Source organism: Phalangium opilio, unplaced genomic scaffold (genome assembly GCF_054372755.1).
Source record: "Phalangium opilio isolate 3A_F unplaced genomic scaffold, DU_Popi_V2 ptg000046l_1, whole genome shotgun sequence".
Classification (NCBI taxonomy): Eukaryota; Metazoa; Arthropoda; class Arachnida; order Opiliones; family Phalangiidae; genus Phalangium; species Phalangium opilio.
In genome coordinates, this window is record NW_028324169.1 from 945,616 (window position 1) to 963,052 (window position 17,437).

At 43.1% G+C, this 17,437-nt stretch overlaps 12 non-coding genes across 12 annotated transcripts; all 12 read left to right on the plus strand.

The window, feature by feature from the left end:
* The first annotated feature begins 514 nt into the window (after window positions 1–514).
* TRNAL-CAA (transfer RNA leucine (anticodon CAA)) lies at window positions 515–636 on the plus strand. The gene is made up of 2 exons: window positions 515–552; window positions 591–636. It is a non-coding gene; the product is annotated as a tRNA-Leu (tRNA).
* A 66-nt stretch (window positions 637–702) lies between these two features.
* On the plus strand, window positions 703–824 carry TRNAL-CAA (transfer RNA leucine (anticodon CAA)). The gene is made up of 2 exons: window positions 703–740; window positions 779–824. It is a non-coding gene; the product is annotated as a tRNA-Leu (tRNA).
* A 3,463-nt stretch (window positions 825–4,287) lies between these two features.
* On the plus strand, window positions 4,288–4,409 carry TRNAL-CAA (transfer RNA leucine (anticodon CAA)). The gene is made up of 2 exons: window positions 4,288–4,325; window positions 4,364–4,409. It is a non-coding gene; the product is annotated as a tRNA-Leu (tRNA).
* Window positions 4,410–5,607: 1,198 nt separating this feature from the next.
* On the plus strand, window positions 5,608–5,729 carry TRNAL-CAA (transfer RNA leucine (anticodon CAA)). The gene is made up of 2 exons: window positions 5,608–5,645; window positions 5,684–5,729. It is a non-coding gene; the product is annotated as a tRNA-Leu (tRNA).
* Window positions 5,730–6,927: 1,198 nt separating this feature from the next.
* Window positions 6,928–7,049, plus strand: TRNAL-CAA (transfer RNA leucine (anticodon CAA)). The gene is made up of 2 exons: window positions 6,928–6,965; window positions 7,004–7,049. It is a non-coding gene; the product is annotated as a tRNA-Leu (tRNA).
* A 1,010-nt stretch (window positions 7,050–8,059) lies between these two features.
* On the plus strand, window positions 8,060–8,181 carry TRNAL-CAA (transfer RNA leucine (anticodon CAA)). Its single transcript has 2 exons — window positions 8,060–8,097; window positions 8,136–8,181. It is a non-coding gene; the product is annotated as a tRNA-Leu (tRNA).
* A 66-nt stretch (window positions 8,182–8,247) lies between these two features.
* TRNAL-CAA (transfer RNA leucine (anticodon CAA)) lies at window positions 8,248–8,369 on the plus strand. The gene is made up of 2 exons: window positions 8,248–8,285; window positions 8,324–8,369. It is a non-coding gene; the product is annotated as a tRNA-Leu (tRNA).
* A 1,199-nt stretch (window positions 8,370–9,568) lies between these two features.
* Window positions 9,569–9,690, plus strand: TRNAL-CAA (transfer RNA leucine (anticodon CAA)). Its single transcript has 2 exons — window positions 9,569–9,606; window positions 9,645–9,690. It is a non-coding gene; the product is annotated as a tRNA-Leu (tRNA).
* Window positions 9,691–11,832: 2,142 nt separating this feature from the next.
* TRNAL-CAA (transfer RNA leucine (anticodon CAA)) lies at window positions 11,833–11,954 on the plus strand. Its single transcript has 2 exons — window positions 11,833–11,870; window positions 11,909–11,954. It is a non-coding gene; the product is annotated as a tRNA-Leu (tRNA).
* A 1,199-nt stretch (window positions 11,955–13,153) lies between these two features.
* On the plus strand, window positions 13,154–13,275 carry TRNAL-CAA (transfer RNA leucine (anticodon CAA)). Its single transcript has 2 exons — window positions 13,154–13,191; window positions 13,230–13,275. It is a non-coding gene; the product is annotated as a tRNA-Leu (tRNA).
* Window positions 13,276–13,908: 633 nt separating this feature from the next.
* TRNAL-CAA (transfer RNA leucine (anticodon CAA)) lies at window positions 13,909–14,030 on the plus strand. The gene is made up of 2 exons: window positions 13,909–13,946; window positions 13,985–14,030. It is a non-coding gene; the product is annotated as a tRNA-Leu (tRNA).
* A 1,763-nt stretch (window positions 14,031–15,793) lies between these two features.
* TRNAL-CAA (transfer RNA leucine (anticodon CAA)) lies at window positions 15,794–15,915 on the plus strand. Its single transcript has 2 exons — window positions 15,794–15,831; window positions 15,870–15,915. It is a non-coding gene; the product is annotated as a tRNA-Leu (tRNA).
* Window positions 15,916–17,437: the final 1,522 nt, after the last annotated feature.

A 17,437-nucleotide genomic window follows, 5' to 3' on the forward strand; every position in this document is an offset into this window, starting at 1 on the left:
TTCGTTCACGATGTGAATCTGTGAATTCTGGTCCTCGTATGAGGGCGCGGGTTCGAATCCCACTTCTGACACTATATGTTTTATGAAAATAACTGGAAGAGATGTAATTTTAAAACGTCCAAATTACACAAAATCTCGTCAGGATGACCGAGCGGTCTATGGCGACAGACTCAAGGGTTCTTAGTTTCATTGGTTAACGATTTCAATCTGTGTATTCTGGTCCTCGTATGAGGGCGCGGGTTCGAATAACACTTCTGACACGATATGTTTTATAAAAATAACTGGGAGAGATGTAATTTTAAAACGTCCAAATTACACTAAACCACATCAGGATGGCCGAGCGGTCTAAGGCGCCAGACTCAAGGGGCTTAGCTTCCTTCGTTCACGATGTGAATCTGTGAATTCTGGTCCTCGTATGAGGGCGCGGGTTCGAATCCCACTTCTGACACGATTTGTTTTATAAAAATAACTGGGAGAGATGTAATTTTAAAACGTCCAAATTACACAAAATCACGTCAGGATGGCCGAGCGGTCTAAGGCGCCAGACTCAAGGGGCTTAGCTTCCTTCGTTCACGATGTGAATCTGTGAATTCTGGTCCTCGTATGAGGGCGTGGGTTCGAATCCCACTTCTGACACGATATGTTGTATGAAAATAACTGGAAGAGATGTAATTTTAAAACGTCCAAATTACACAAAATCACGTCAGGATGGCCGAGCGGTCTAAGGCGTCAGACTCAAGGGGCTTAGCTTCCTTCTTTCACGATGTGAATCTGTGAATTCTGGTCCTCGTATGAGGGCGTGGGTTCGAATCCCACTTCTGACACGATATGTTTTATGAAAATAACTGGAAAAGATGTAATTTTAAAACGTCCAAATTTCACAAAATCACGTCAGGATGGCCGAGCGGTCTAAGGCGCCAGACTCAAGGGGCTTCGCTTCCTTCGTTCACGATGTGAATCTGTGAATTATGGTCCTCGTATGAGGGCGTGGGTTCGAATCCCACTTCTGACACGATATGTTTTATGAAAATAACTGGAAGAGATGTAATTTTAAAACGTCCAAATTACACAAAACCATGTCAGGATTGCCGAGCGGTCTAAGGCTACAGATTCAAGGGTTCTTAGTTTCATTGGTTCACGATGTCAATCTAAGTATTCTGGGCCTCGTATGAGGGCGTGCGTTCGAATCCCACTTCTTAAACGATATGTTTTATGAAAATAACTGGGAGAGATGTAATTTTAAAACGTCCAAATTACACTAAACCACCTCAGGATGACCGAGCGGTCTAAGGCGACAGACTCAAGGGTTCTTAGTTTCATTGGTTCACGATGTGAATCAGTGTATTCTGGGCCTCGTATGAGGGCGTGGGTTCGAATTCCACTTCTGACACGATAAGTTATATGAAAATAACTGGAAGAGATGTAATTTTAAAACGTCCAAATTACACAAAACCATGTCAGGATTGCCGAGCGGTCTAAGGCTACAGATTCAAGGGTTCTTAGTTTCATTGGTTCACGATGTGAATCTGTGAATTCTGGTCCTCGTATGAGGGCGCGGGTTCGAATCCCACTTCTGACACTATATGTTTTATGAAAATAACTGGAAGAGATGTAATTTTAAAACGTCCAAATTACACAACATCACGTCAGGATGGCCGAGCGGTCTAAGGCGCCAGACTCAAGGGGCTTAGCTTCCTTCGTTCACGATGTGAATCTGTGAATTCTGGTCCTCGTATGAGGGCGCGGGTTCGAATCCAACTTCTGACACTATATGTTTTATGAAAATAACTGGAAGAGATGTAATTTTAAAACGTCCAAATTACACAAAACCATGTCAGGATGACCGAGCGGTCTAAGGCGACAGACTCAAGGGTTCTTAGTTTCATTGGTTCACGATGTGAATCAGTGTATTCTGGGCCTCGTATGAGGGCGTGGGTTCGAATTCCACTTCTGACACGATAAGTTATATGAAAATAACTGGAAGAGATGTAATTTTAAAACGTCCAAATTACACAAAACCATGTCAGGATTGCCGAGCGGTCTAAGGCTACAGATTCAAGGGTTCTTAGTTTCATTGGTTCACGATGTGAATCTGTGAATTCTGGTCATCGTATGAGGGCGCGGGTTCGAATCCCACTTCTGACACTATATGTTTTATGAAAATAACTGGAAGAGATGTAATTTTAAAACGTCCAAATTACACAAAATCACGTCAGGATGACCGAGCGGTCTAAAGCGACAGACTCAAGGGTTCTTAGTTTCATTGGTTAACGATTTCAATCTGTGTATTCTGGTCCTCGTATGAGGGCGCGGGTTCGAATCCCACTTCTGACACGATATGCTTTATAAAAATAACTGGGAGAGATGTAATTTTAAAACGTCCAAATTACACTAAACCACGTCAGGATGGCCGAGCGGTCTAAGGCGCCAGACTCAAGGGGCTTATCTTCCTTCGTTCACGATGTGAATCTGTGAATTCTGGTCCTCGTATGAGGGCGTGGATTCGAATCCCACTTCTGACACGATGTGTTTTATGAATATAACTGGAAGAGATGTAATTTTAAAACGTCCAAATTACACTAAACCACGTCAGGATGACCGAGCGGTCTAAGGCGACAGACTCAAGGGTTCTTAGTTTCATTGGTTCACGATGTGAATCAGTGTATTCTGGGCCTCGTATGAGGGCGTGGGTTCGAATTCCACTTCTGACACGATATGTTATATGAAAAAAACTGGAAGAGATGTAATTTTAAAACGTCCAAATTACACAAAACCATGTCAGGATTGCCGAGCGGTCTAAGGCTACAGATTCAAGGGTTCTTAGTTTCATTGGTTCACGATGTCTATCTGTGTATTCTGGTCCTCGAATGAGGGCGTGGGTTCGAATCCCACTTCTGACACGATATGTTTTATGAAAATAACTGGAAGAGATGTAATTTTAAAACGTCCAAATTACACAAAACCATGTCAGGATTGCCGAGCTGTCTAAGGCTACAGATTCAAGGGTTCTTAGTTTCATTGGTTAACGATTTCAATCTGTGTATTCTGGTCCTCGTATGAGGGCGCGGGTTCGAATAACACTTCTGACACGATATGTTTTATAAAAATAACTGGGAGAGATGTAATTTTAAAACGTCCAAATTACACTAAACCACATCAGGATGGCCGAGCGGTCTAAGGCGCCAGACTCAAGGGGCTTAGCTTCCTTCGTTCACGATGTGAGTCTGTGAATTCTGGTCCTCGTATGAGGGCGCGGGTTCGAATAACACTTCTGACACGATATGTTTTATAAAAATAACTGGAAGAGATGTAATTTTAAAACGTCCAAATTACACAAAATCACGTCAGGATGACCGAGCGGTCTATGGCGACAGACTCAAGGGTTCTCAGTTTCATTGGTTAACGATTTCAATCTGTGTATTCTGGTCCTCGTATGAGGGCGTGGGTTCGAATCCCACTTCTGACACGATATGTTTTATGAAAATAACTGGAAGAGATGTAATTTTAAAACGTCCAAATTACACTAAACCACGTCAGGATGACCGAGCGGTCTAAGGCGACAGACTCAAGGGTTCTTAGTTTCATTGGTTCACGATGTGAATCAGTGTATTCTGGGCCTCGTATGAGGGCGTGGGTTCGAATTCCACTTCTGACACGATAAGTTATATGAAAATAACTGGAAGAGATGTAATTTTAAAACGTCCAAATTACACAAAACCATGTCAGGATTGCCGAGCGGTCTAAGGCTACAGATTCAAGGGTTCTTAGTTTCATTGGGTCACGATGTGAATCTGTGTATTCTGGTCCTCGTTTGAGAGAGTGGGTTCGAATTCCACTTCTGACACGATATGTTTTATGAAAATAACTGGAAGAGATGTAATTTTAAAGCGTCCAAATTACACAACATCACGTCAGGATGGCCGAGCGGTCTAAGGCGCCAGACTCAAGGGGCTTAGCTTCCTTCGTTCACGATGTGAATCTGTGAATTCTGGTCCTCGTATGAGGGCGCGGGTTCGAATCCCACTTCTGACACTATATGTTTTATGAAAATAACTGGAAGAGATGTAATTTTAAAACGTCCAAATTACACAAAATCACGTCAGGATGACCGAGCGGTCTAAAGCGACAGACTCAAGGGTTCTTAGTTTCATTGGTTAACGATTTCAATCTGTGTATTCTGGTCCTCGTATGAGGGCGCGGGTTCGAATCCCACTTCTGACACGATATGTTTTATAAAAATAACTGGGAGAGATGTAATTTTAAAACGTCCAAATTACACTAAACCACGTCAGGATGGCCGAGCGGTCTAAGGCGCCAGACTCAAGGGGCTTATCTTCCTTCGTTCACGATGTGAATCTGTGAATTCTGGTCCTCGTATGAGGGCGTGGGTTCGAATCCCACTTCTGACACGATGTGTTTTATGAATATAACAGGAAGAGATGTAATTTTAAAACGTCCAAATTACACTAAACCACGTCAGGATGACCGAGCGGTCTAAGGCGACAGTCTCAAGGGTTCTTAGTTTCATTGGTTCACGATGTGAATCAGTGTATTCTGGGCCTCGTATGAGGGCGTGGGTTCGAATTCCACTTCTGACACGATATGTTATATGAAAATAACTGGAAGAGATGTAATTTTAAAACGTCCAAATTACACAAAACCATGTCAGGATATCCGAGCGGTCTAAGGCTACAGATTCAAGGGTTCTTAGTTTCATTGGTTCACGATGTCAATCTGTGTATTCTGGTCCTCGAATGAGGGCGTGGGTTCGAATCCCACTTCTGACACGATACGTTTTATGAAAATAACTTGAAGAGATGTAATTTTAAAACGTCCAAATTACACTAAACCACGTCAGGATGACCGAGCGGTCTAAGGCGACAGACTCAAGGCTTCTTAGTTTCATTGGTTCACGATGTGAATCAGTGTATTCTGGGCCTCGTATGAGGGCGTGGGTTCGAATTCCACTTCTGACACGATATGTTATATGAAAATAACTGGAAGAGATGTAATTTTAAAACGTCCAAATTACACAAAACCATGTCAGGATTGCCGAGCGGTCTAAGGCTACAGATTCAAGGGTTCTTAGTTTCATTGGTTCACGATGTCAATCTGTGTATTCTGGTCCTCGAATGAGGGCGTGGGTTCGAATCCCACTTCTGACACGATATGTTTTATGAAAATAACTGGAAGAGATGTAATTTTAAAGCGTCCAAATTACACAACATCACGTCAGGATGGCCGAGCGGTCTAAGGCGCCAGACTCAAGGGGCTTAGCTTCCTTCGTTCACGATGTGAATCTGTGAATTCTGGTCCTCGTATGAGGGCGCGGGTTCGAATCCCACTTCTGACACGATATGTTTTATAAAAATAACTGGGAGAGATGTAATTTTGAAACGTCCAAATTACACTAAACCACGTCAGGATGGTCGAGCGGTCTAAGGCACCAGACTCAAGGGGCTTAGCTTCCTTCGTTCACGATGTGAATCTGTGAATTCTGGTCCTCGTATGAGGGCGTGGGTTCGAATCCCACTTCTGACACGATGTGTTTCATGAAAATAACTGGAAGAGATGTAATTTTAAAACGTCCAAATTACACAAAATCATGTCAGGATGGCCGAGTGGTCTAAGGCGTCAGACTCAAGGGGCTTAGCTTCCTTCTTTCACGATGTGAATCTGTGAATTCTGGTCCTCGTATGAGGGCGTGGGTTCGAATCCCACTTCTGACACGATATGTTTTATGAAAATAACTGGAAAAGATGTAATTTTAAAACGTCCAAATTTCACAAAATCACGTCAGGATGGCCGAGCGGTCTAAGGCGCCAGACTCAAGGGGCTTAGCTTCCTTCGTTCACGATGTGAATCTGTGAATTATGGTCCTCGTATGAGGGCGTGGGTTCGAATCCCACTTCTGACACGATATGTTTTATGAAAATAACTGGAAGAGATGTAATTTTAAAACGTCCAAATTACACAAAACCATGTCAGGATTGCCGAGCGGTCTAAGGCTACAGATTCAAGGGTTCTTAGTTTCATTGGTTCACGATGTCAATCTAAGTATTCTGGGCCTCGTATGAGGGCGTGCGTTCGAATCCCACTTCTTAAACGATATGTTTTATGAAAATAACTGGGAGAGATGTAATTTTAAAACGTCCAAATTACACTAAACCACCTCAGGATGACCGAGCGGTCTAAGGCGACAGACTCAAGGGTTCTTAGTTTCATTGGTTCACGATGTGAATCAGTGTATTCTGGGCCTCGTATGAGGGCGTGGGTTCGAATTCCACTTCTGACACGATAAGTTATATGAAAATAACTGGAAGAGATGTAATTTTAAAACGTCCAAATTACACAAAACCATGTCAGGATTGCCGAGCGGTCTAAGGCTACAGATTCAAGGGTTCTTAGTTTCATTGGGTCACGATGTGAATCTGTGTATTCTGGTCCTCGTTTGAGAGAGTGGGTTCGAATTCCACTTCTGACACGATATGTTTTATGAAAATAACTGGAAGAGATGTAATTTTAAAGCGTCCAAATTACACAACATCACGTCAGGATGGCCGAGCGGTCTAAGGCGCCAGACTCAAGGGGCTTAGCTTCCTTCGTTCACGATGTGAATCTGTGAATTCTGGTCCTCGTATGAGGGCGCGGGTTCGAATCCCACTTCTGACACTATATGTTTTATGAAAATAACTGGAAGAGATGTAATTTTAAAACGTCCAAATTACACAAAATCACGTCAGGATGACCGAGCGGTCTAAAGCGACAGACTCAAGGGTTCTTAGTTTCATTGGTTAACGATTTCAATCTGTGTATTCTGGTCCTCGTATGAGGGCGCGGGTTCGAATCCCACTTCTGACACGATATGTTTTATAAAAATAACTGGGAGAGATGTAATTTTAAAACGTCCAAATTACACTAAACCACGTCAGGATGGCCGAGCGGTCTAAGGCGCCAGACTCAAGGGGCTTATCTTCCTTCGTTCACGATGTGAATCTGTGAATTCTGGTCCTCGTATGAGGGCGTGGGTTCGAATCCCACTTCTGACACGATGTGTTTTATGAATATAACTGGAAGAGATGTAATTTTAAAACGTCCAAATTACACTAAACCACGTCAGGATGACCGAGCGGTCTAAGGCGACAGACTCAAGGGTTCTTAGTTTCTTTGGTTCACGATGTGAATCAGTGTATTCTGGGCCTCGTATGAGGGCGTGGGTTCGAATTCCACTTCTGACACGATATGTTATATGAAAATAACTGGAAGAGATGTAATTTTAAAACGTCCAAATTACACAAAACCATGTCAGGATTGCCGAGCGGTCTAAGGCTACAGATTCAAGGGTTCTTAGTTTCATTGGTTCACGATGTCAATCTGTGTATTCTGGTCCTCGAATGAGGGCGTGGGTTCGAATCCCACTTCTGACACGATATGTTTTATGAAAATAACTTGAAGAGATGTAATTTTAAAACGTCCAAATTACACTAAACCACGTCAGGATGACCGAGCGGTCTAAGGCGACAGACTCAAGGCTTCTTAGTTTCATTGGTTCACGATGTGAATCAGTGTATTCTGGGCCTCGTATGAGGGCGTGGGTTCGAATTCCACTTCTGACACGATATGTTATATGAAAATAACTGGAAGAGATGTAATTTTAAAACGTCCAAATTACACAAAACCATGTCAGGATTGCCGAGCGGTCTAAGGCTACAGATTCAAGGGTTCTTAGTTTCATTGGTTCACGATGTCAATCTGTGTATTCTGGTCCTCGAATGAGGGCGTGGGTTCGAATCCCACTTCTGACACGATATGTTTTATGAAAATAACTGGAAGAGATGTAATTTTAAAGCGTCCAAATTACACAACATCACGTCAGGATGGCCGAGCGGTCTAAGGCGCCAGACTCAAGGGGCTTAGCTTCCTTCGTTCACGATGTGAATCTGTGAATTCTGGTCCTCGTATGAGGGCGCGGGTTCGAATCCCACTTCTGACACGATATGTTTTATAAAAATAACTGGGAGAGATGTAATTTTGAAACGTCCAAATTACACTAAACCACGTCAGGATGGCCGAGCGGTCTAAGGCACCAGACTCAAGGGGCTTAGCTTCCTTCGTTCACGATGTGAATCTGTGAATTCTGGTCCTCGTATGAGGGCGTGGGTTCGAATCCCACTTCTGACACGATGTGTTTCATGAAAATAACTGGAAGAGATGTAATTTTAAAACGTCCAAATTACACAAAATCACGTCAGGATGGCCGAGCGGTCTAAGGCGTCAGACTCAAGGGGCTTAGCTTCCTTCTTTCACGATGTGAATCTGTGAATTCTGGTCCTCGTATGAGGGCGTGGGTTCGAATCCCACTTCTGACACGATATGTTTTATGAAAATAACTGGAAAAGATGTAATTTTAAAACGTCCAAATTTCACAAAATCACGTCAGGATGGCCGAGCGGTCTAAGGCGCCAGACTCAAGGGGCTTAGCTTCCTTCGTTCACGATGTGAATCTGTGAATTATGGTCCTCGTATGAGGGCGTGGGTTCGAATCCCACTTCTGACACGATATGTTTTATGAAAATAACTGGAAGAGATGTAATTTTAAAACGTCCAAATTACACAAAACCATGTCAGGATTGCCGAGCGGTCTAAGGCTACAGATTCAAGGGTTCTTAGTTTCATTGGTTCACGATGTCAATCTAAGTATTCTGGGCCTCGTATGAGGGCGTGCGTTCGAATCCCACTTCTTAAACGATATGTTTTATGAAAATAACTGGGAGAGATGTAATTTTAAAACGTCCAAATTACACTAAACCACCTCAGGATGACCGAGCGGTCTAAGGCGACAGACTCAAGGGTTCTTAGTTTCATTGGTTCACGATGTGAATCAGTGTATTCTGGGCCTCGTATGAGGGCGTGGGTTCGAATTCCACTTCTGACACGATAAGTTATATGAAAATAACTGGAAGAGATGTAATTTTAAAACGTCCAAATTACACAAAACCATGTCAGGATTGCCGAGCGGTCTAAGGCTACAGATTCAAGGGTTCTTAGTTTCATTGGGTCACGATGTGAATCTGTGTATTCTGGTCCTCGTTTGAGAGAATGGGTTCGAATTCCACTTCTGACACGATATGTTTTATGAAAATAACTGGAAGAGATGTAATTTTAAAGCGTCCAAATTACACAACATCACGTCAGGATGGCCGAGCGGTCTAAGGCGCCAGACTCAAGGGGCTTAGCTTCCTTCGTTCACGATGTGAATCTGTGTTATTCTGGGCCTCGTATGAGGGCGTGGGTTCGAATCCAACTTCTGACACGATATGTTTTATGAAAATAACTGGAAGAGATGTAATTTTAAAACGTCCAAATTACACAAAATCACGTCAGGATGACCGAGCGGTCTAAAGCGACAGACTCAAGGGTTCTTAGTTTCATTGGTTAACGATTTCAATCTGTGTATTCTGGTCCTCGTATGAGGGCGCGGGTTCGAATCCCACTTCTGACACGATATGTTTTATAAAAATAACTGGGAGAGATGTAATTTTAAAACGTCCAAATTACACTAAACCACGTCAGGATGGCCGAGCGGTCTAAGGCGCCAGACTCAAGGGGCTTATCTTCCTTCGTTCACGATGTGAATCTGTGAATTCTGGTCCTCGTATGAGGGCGTGGGTTCGAATCCCACTTCTGACACGATGTGTTTTATGAATATAACTGGAAGAGATGTAATTTTAAAACGTCCAAATTACACTAAACCACGTCAGGATGACCGAGCGGTCGAAGGCGACAGACTCAAGGGTTCTTAGTTTCATTGGTTCACGATGTGAATCAGTGTATTCTGGGCCTCGTATGAGGGCGTGGGTTCGAATTCCACTTCTGACACGATATGTTATATGAAAATAACTGGAAGAGATGTAATTTTAAAACGTCCAAATTACACAAAACCATGTCAGGATTGCCGAGCGGTCTAAGGCTACAGATTCAAGGGTTCGTAGTTTCATTGGTTCACGATGTCAATCTGTGTATTCTGGTCCTCGAATGAGGGCGTGGGTTCGAATCCCACTTCTAACACGATATGTTTTATGAAAATAACTGGAAGAGATGTAATTTTAAAACGTCCAAATTACACAAAACCATGTCAGGATTGCCGAGCTGTCTAAGGCTACAGATTCAAGGGTTCTTAGTTTCATTGGGTCACGATGTGAATCTGTGTATTCTGGTCCTCGATTGAGAGACTGGGTTCGAATTCCACTTCTGACACGATATGTTTTATGAAAATAACTGGAAGAGATGTAATTTTAAAGCGTCCAAATTACACAACATCACGTCAGGATGGCCGAGCGGTCTAAGGCGCCAGACTCAAGGGGCTTAGCTTCCTTCGTTCACGATGTGAATCTGTGAATTCTGGTCCTCGTATGAGGGCGCGGGTTCGAATCCCACTTCTGACACTATATGTTTTATGAAAATAACTGGAAGAGATGTAATTTTAAAACGTCCAAATTACACAAAATCACGTCAGGATGACCGAGCGGTCTATGGCGACAGACTCAAGGGTTCTTAGTTTCATTGGTTAACGATTTCAATCTGTGTATTCTGGTCCTCGTATGAGGGCGCGGGTTCGAATAACACTTCTGACACGATATGTTTTATAAAAATAACTGGGAGAGATGTAATTTTAAAACGTCCAAATTACACTAAACCACATCAGGATGGCCGAGCGGTCTAAGGCGCCAGACTCAAGGGGCTTAGCTTCCTTCGTTCACGATGTGAGTCTGTGAATTCTGGTCCTCGTATGAGGGCGCGGGTTCGAATAACACTTCTGACACGATATGTTTTATAAAAATAACTGGAAGAGATGTAATTTTAAAACGTCCAAATTACACAAAATCACGTCAGGATGACCGAGCGGTCTATGGCGACAGACTCAAGGGTTCTTAGTTTCATTGGTTAACGATTTCAATCTGTGTATTCTGGTCCTCGTATGAGGACGTGGGTTCGAATACCACTTCTGACACGATATGTTTTATGAAAATAACTGGAAGAGATGTAATTTTAAAACGTCCAAATTACACTAAACCACGTCAGGATGACCGAGCGGTCTAAGGCGACAGACTCAAGGGTTCTTAGTTTCATTGGTTCACGATGTGAATCAGTGTATTCTGGGCCTCGTATGAGGGCGTGGGTTCGAATTCCACTTCTGACACGATAAGTTATATGAAAATAACTGGAAGAGATGTAATTTTAAAACGTCCAAATTACACAAAACCATGTCAGGATTGCCGAGCGGTCTAAGGCTACAGATTCAAGGGTTCTTAGTTTCATTGGGTCACGATGTGAATCTGTGTATTCTGGTCCTCGTTTGAGAGAGTGGGTTCGAATTCCACTTCTGACACGATATGTTTTATGAAAATAACTGGAAGAGATGTAATTTTAAAGCGTCCAAATTACACAACATCACGTCAGGATGGCCGAGCGGTCTAAGGCGCCAGACTCAAGGGGCTTAGCTTCCTTCGTTCACGATGTGAATCTGTGAATTCTGGTCCTCGTATGAGGGCGCGGGTTCGAATCCCACTTCTGACACTATATGTTTTATGAAAATAACTGGAAGAGATGTAATTTTAAAACGTCCAAATTACACAAAATCACGTCAGGATGACCGAGCGGTCTAAAGCGACAGACTCAAGGGTTCTTAGTTTCATTGGTTAACGATTTCAATCTGTGTATTCTGGTCCTCGTATGAGGGCGCGGGTTCGAATCCCACTTCTGACACGATATGTTTTATAAAAATAACTGGGAGAGATGTAATTTTAAAACGTCCAAATTACACTAAACCACGTCAGGATGGCCGAGCGGTCTAAGGCGCCAGACTCAAGGGGCTTATCTTCCTTCGTTCACGATGTGAATCTGTGAATTCTGGTCCTCGTATGAGGGCGTGGGTTCGAATCCCACTTCTGACACGATGTGTTTTATGAATATAACAGGAAGAGATGTAATTTTAAAACGTCCAAATTACACTAAACCACGTCAGGATGACCGAGCGGTCTAAGGCGACGGACTCAAGGGTTCTTAGTTTCATTGGTTCACGATGTGAATCAGTGTATTCTGGGCCTCGTATGAGGGCGTGGGTTCGAATTCCACTTCTGACACGATATGTTATATGAAAATAACTGGAAGAGATGTAATTTTAAAACGTCCAAATTACACAAAACCATGTCAGGATTGCCGAGCGGTCTAAGGCTACAGATTCAAGGGTTCTTAGTTTCATTGGTTCACGATGTCAATCTGTGTATTCTGGTCCTCGAATGAGGGCGTGGGTTCGAATCCCACTTCTGACACGATATGTTTTATGAAAATAACTTGAAGAGATGTAATTTTAAAACGTCCAAATTACACAAAATCACGTCAGGATGACCGAGCGGTCTATGGCGACAGACTCAAGGGTTCTTAGTTTCATTGGTTAACGATTTCAATCTGTGTATTCTGGTCCTCGTATGAGGGCGCGGGTTCGAATAACACTTCTGACACGATATGTTTTATAAAAATAACTGGGAAAGATGTAATTTTAAAAGGTCCAAATTACACTAAACCACATCAGGATGGCCGAGCGGTCTAAGGCGCCAGACTCAAGGGGCTTAGCTTCCTTCGTTCACGATGTGAGTCTGTGAATTCTGGTCCTCGTGTGAGGGCGCGGGTTCGAATAACACTTCTGACACGATATGTTTTATGAAAATAACTGGGAGAGATGTAATTTTAAAACGTCGAAATTACACTAAACCATGTCAGGATTGCCGAGCGGTCTAAGGCGACAGACTCAAGGGTTCTTAGTTTCATTGGTTCACGATGTGAATCAGTGTATTCTGGGCCTCGTATGAGGGCGTGGGTTCGAATTCCACTTCTGACACGATAAGTTATATGAAAATAACTGGAAGAGATGTAATTTTAAAACGTCCAAATTACACAAAACCATGTCAGGATTGCCGAGCGGTCTAAGGCTACAGATTCAAGGGTTCTTAGTTTCATTGGTTAACGATTTCAATCTGTGTATTCTGGTCCTCGTATGAGGGCGCGGGTTCGAATTCCACTTCTGACACGATATGTTTTATAAAAATAACTGGGGGAGATGTAATTTTAAAACGTCCAAATTACACTAAACCACGTCAGGATGGCCGAGCGGTCTAAGGCGCCAGACTCAAGGGGCTTATCTTCCTTCGTTCACGATGTGAATCTGTGAATTCTGGTCCTCGTATGAGGGCGTGGGTTCGAATCCCACTTCTGACACGATGTGTTTTATGAATATAACAGGAAGAGATGTAATTTTAAAACGTCCAAATTACACTAAACCACGTCAGGATGACCGAGCGGTCTAAGGCGACAGACTCAAGGGTTCTTAGTTTCATTGGTTCACGATGTGAATCAGTGTATTCTGGGCCTCGTATGAGGGCGTGGGTTCGAATTCCACTTCTGACACGATATGTTATATGAAAATAACTGGAAGAGATGTAATTTTAAAACGTCCAAATTACACAAAACCATGTCAGGATTGCCGAGCGGTCTAAGGCTACAGATTCAAGGGTTCTTAGTTTCATTGGTTCACGATGTCAATCTGTGTATTCTGGTCCTCGAATGAGGGCGTGGGTTCGAATCCCACTTCTGACACGATATGTTTTATGAAAATAACTGGAAGAGATGTAATTTTAAAACGTCCAAATTACACTAAACCACGTCAGGATGACCGAGCGGTCTAAGGCGACAGACTCAAGGCTTCTTAGTTTCATTGGTTCACGATGTGAATCAGTGTATTCTGGGCCTCGTATGAGGGCGTGGGTTCGAATCCCACTTCTGACACGATATGTTTTATAAAAATAACTGGGAGAGATGTAATTTTGAAACGTCCAAATTACACTAAACCACGTCAGGATGGCCGAGCGGTCTAAGGCACCAGACTCAAGGGGCTTAGCTTCCTTCGTTCACGATGTGAATCTGTGAATTCTGGTCCTCGTATGAGGGCGTGGGTTCGAATCCCACTTCTGACACGATATGTTTTATGAAAATAACTGGAAGAGATGTAATTTTAAAGCGTCCAAATTACACAACATCACGTCAGGATGGCCGAGCGGTCTAAGGCGCCAGACTCAAGGGGCTTAGCTTCCTTCGTTCACGATGTGAATCTATGAATTCTGGTCCTCGTATGAGGGCGCGGGTTCGAATCCCACTTCTGACACTATATGTTTTATGAAAATAACTGGAAGAGATGTAATTTTAAAACGTCCAAATTACACAAAATCACGTCAGGATGACCGAGCGGTCTATGGCGACAGACTCAAGGGTTCTTAGTTTCATTGGTTAACGATTTCAATCTGTGTATTCTGGTCCTCGTATGAGGGCGCGGGTACGAATAACACTTCTGACACGATATGTTTTATAAAAATAACTGGGAGAGATGTAATTTTAAAACGTCCAAATTACACTAAACCACATCAGGATGGCCGAGCGGTCTAAGGCGCCAGACTCAAGGGGCTTAGCTTCCTTCGTTCACGATGTGAATCTGTGAATTCTGGTCCTCGTATGAGGGCGTGGGTTCGAATCCCACTTCTGACACGATATGTTTTATGAAAATAACTGGAAGAGATGTAATTTTAAAACGTCCAAATTACACAAAATCACGTCAGGATGACCGAGCGGTCTATGGCGACAGACTCAAGGGTTCTTAGTTTCATTGGTTAACGATTTCAATCTGTGTATTCTGGTCCTCGTATGAGGGCGCGGGTTCGAATAACACTTCTGACACGATATGTTTTATAAAAATAACTGGGAGAGATGTAATTTTAAAAGGTCCAAATTACACTAAACCACATCAGGATGGCCGAGCGGTCTAAGGCGCCAGACTCAAGGGGCTTAGCTTCCTTCGTTCACGATGTGAGTCTGTGAATTCTGGTCCTCGTATGAGGGCGCGGGTTCGAATAACACTTCTGACACGATATGTTTTATAAAAATAACTGGAAGAGATGTAATTTTAAAACGTCCAAATTACACAAAATCACGTCAGGATGACCGAGCGGTCTATGGCGACAGACTCAAGGGTTCTTAGTTTCATTGGTTAACGATTTCAATCTGTGTATTCTGGTCCTCGAATGAGGGCGTGGGTTCGAATCCCACTTCTGACACGATATGTTTTATGAAAATAACTGGAAGAGATGTAATTTTAAAGCGTCCAAATTACACAACATCACGTCAGGATGGCCGAGCGGTCTAAGGCGCCAGACTCAAGGGGCTTAGCTTTCTTCGTTCACGATGTGAATCTGTGAATTCTGGTCCTCGTATGAGGGCGCGGGTTCGAATAACACTTCTGACACGATATGTTTTATAAAAATAACTGGAAGAGATGTAATTTTAAAACGTCCAAATTACACAAAATCACGTCAGGATGACCGAGCGGTCTATGGCGACAGACTCAAGGGTTCTCAGTTTCATTGGTTAACGATTTCAATCTGTGTATTCTGGTCCTCGTATGAGGGCGTGGGTTCGAATCCCACTTCTGACACGATATGTTTTATGAAAATAACTGGAAGAGATGTAATTTTAAAACGTCCAAATTACACTAAACCACGTCAGGATGACCGAGCGGTCTAAGGCGACAGACTCAAGGCTTCTTAGTTTCATTGGTTCACGATGTGAATCAGTGTATTCTGGGCCTCGTATGAGGGCGTGGGTTCGAATCCCACTTCTGACACGATATGTTTTATAAAAATAACTGGGAGAGATGTAATTTTGAAACGTCCAAATTACACTAAACCACGTCAGGATGGCCGAGCGGTCTAAGGCACCAGACTCAAGGGGCTTAGCTTCCTTCGTTCACGATGTGAATCTGTGAATTCTGGTCCTCGTATGAGGGCGTGGGTTCGAATCCCACTTCTGACACGATATGTTTTATGAAAATAACTGGAAGAGATGTAATTTTAAAGCGTCCAAATTACACAACATCACGTCAGGATGGCCGAGCGGTCTAAGGCGCCAGACTCAAGGGGCTTAGCTTCCTTCGTTCACGATGTGAATCTATGAATTCTGGTCCTCGTATGAGTGCGCGGGTTCGAATCCCACTTCTGACACTATATGTTTTATGAAAATAACTGGAAGAGATGTAATTTTAAAACGTCCAAATTACACAAAATCACGTCAGGATGACCGAGCGGTCTATGGCGACAGACTCAAGGGTTCTTAGTTTCATTGGTTAACGATTTCAATCTGTGTATTCTGGTCCTCGTATGAGGGCGCGGGTACGAATAACACTTCTGACACGATATGTTTTATAAAAATAACTGGGAGAGATGTAATTTTAAAACGTCCAAATTACACTAAACCACATCAGGATGGCCGAGCGGTCTAAGGCGCCAGACTCAAGGGGCTTAGCTTCCTTCGTTCACGATGTGAATCTGTGAATTCTGGTCCTCGTATGAGGGCGTGGGTTCGAATCCCACTTCTGACACGATATGTTTTATGAAAATAACTGGAAGAGATGTAATTTTAAAACGTCCAAATTACACAAAATCACGTCAGGATGACCGAGCGGTCTATGGCGACAGACTCAAGGGTTCTTAGTTTCATTGGTTAACGATTTCAATCTGTGTATTCTGGTCCTCGTATGAGGGCGCGGGTTCGAATAACACTTCTGACACGATATGTTTTATAAAAATAACTGGGAGAGATGTAATTTTAAAAGGTCCAAATTACACTAAACCACATCAGGATGGCCGAGCGGTCTAAGGCGCCAGACTCAAGGGGCTTAGCTTCCTTCGTTCACGATGTGAGTCTGTGAATTCTGGTCCTCGTATGAGGGCGCGGGTTCGAATAACACTTCTGACACGATATGTTTTATAAAAATAACTGGAAGAGATGTAATTTTAAAACGTCCAAATTACACAAAATCACGTCAGGATGACCGAGCGGTCTATGGCGACAGACTCAAGGGTTCTTAGTTTCATTGGTTAACGATTTCAATCTGTGTATTCTGGTCCTCGAATGAGGGCGTGGTTTCGAATCCCACTTCTGACACGATATGTTTTATGAAAATAACTGGAAGAGATGTAATTTTAAAGCGTCCAAATTACACAACATCACGTCAGGATGGCCGAGCGGTCTAAGGCGCCAGACTCAAGGGGCTTAGCTTTCTTCGTTCACGATGTGAATCTGTGAATTCTGGTCCTCGTATGAGGGCGCGGGTTCGAATAACACTTCTGACACGATATGTTTTATAAAAATAACTGGGAGAGATGTAATTTTAAAAGGTCCAAATTACACTAAACCACATCAGGATGGCCGAGCGGTCTAAGGCGCCAGACTCAAGGGGCTTAGCTTCCTTCGTTCACGATGTGAGTCTGTGAATTCTGGTCCTCGTATGAGGGCGCGGGTTCGAATAACACTTCTGACACGATATGTTTTATGA